The sequence below is a fragment of the Molothrus ater genome, chromosome 37 (genome assembly GCF_012460135.2).
Source record: "Molothrus ater isolate BHLD 08-10-18 breed brown headed cowbird chromosome 37, BPBGC_Mater_1.1, whole genome shotgun sequence".
In the NCBI taxonomy this organism is placed as follows: Eukaryota; Metazoa; Chordata; class Aves; order Passeriformes; family Icteridae; genus Molothrus; species Molothrus ater.
The window spans coordinates 578,551-579,381 of NC_071664.1; positions in this window are offsets into that span (position 1 = coordinate 578,551).

Here is an 831-nt window from a genome sequence, read left to right on the forward strand (position 1 = left end):
GTGTGCCAGGGAACGTCTCAGGTGACATCCCCGTCCCAGGTGTCCCCTCCAGGTGTGCCAGGGAACATCCCAGGTGACATCCCAGGTGACATCCCCGTCCCAGGTGTCCCCTCCAGGTGTGCCAGGGAACGTCCCAGGTGACATCACTGTCCCAGAGTCCCCTCCAGGTGTGCCAGGGAACATCCCAGGTGTCCCCGGGGATGTCCCTGTCCCAGGTGATGTCCCTGTCCCAGGTGTCCCCGGGGGTGTCCCTGTCCCGGTGTCACCTCCAGGTGTCCCCGGGGATGTTCCTGCTCCGGAATTCCCGCACCTGAGCTCCTCCCACCTCCCCGTTCCCAGGATGAGGCTCCCCTGGCTCAGCTCACCTGGGAGGGCTCAGATGTCCCCTGGGAGGGCTCAGGTGTCACCTGGGAGGGCTCAGGTGTCACCTGGGAGGGCTCAGGTGAGCAATGTGGGGGAGGTGACCCCAGGATGGAGGTTTGGGGTGTCCCCGTTCCCCCCGAGTCCCAAAGGTGGCATCCTTGACACTGGGCAGGTGGGGTGGGACAGGTGACACACAGGTGACACAGCACAGGTGACATGACACAGGTGACACAGGTAACACAGCACAGTTGGCACAGGTGACACAGGTGGCACAAGTGATACAGATGACGTGGCACAGGTGACAGAGGTGGCACAGCTGGCACAGTACAGGTGACATGGCACAGGTGGCACAGGTGACATGGCACAGGTGACATGGCACAGCACAGGTGACAGAGGTGACACAGATGGCACAGGTGACACAACACAGGTAGCACAGGTGACTCAGGTGGCAGAGGTGACGTGGTACAG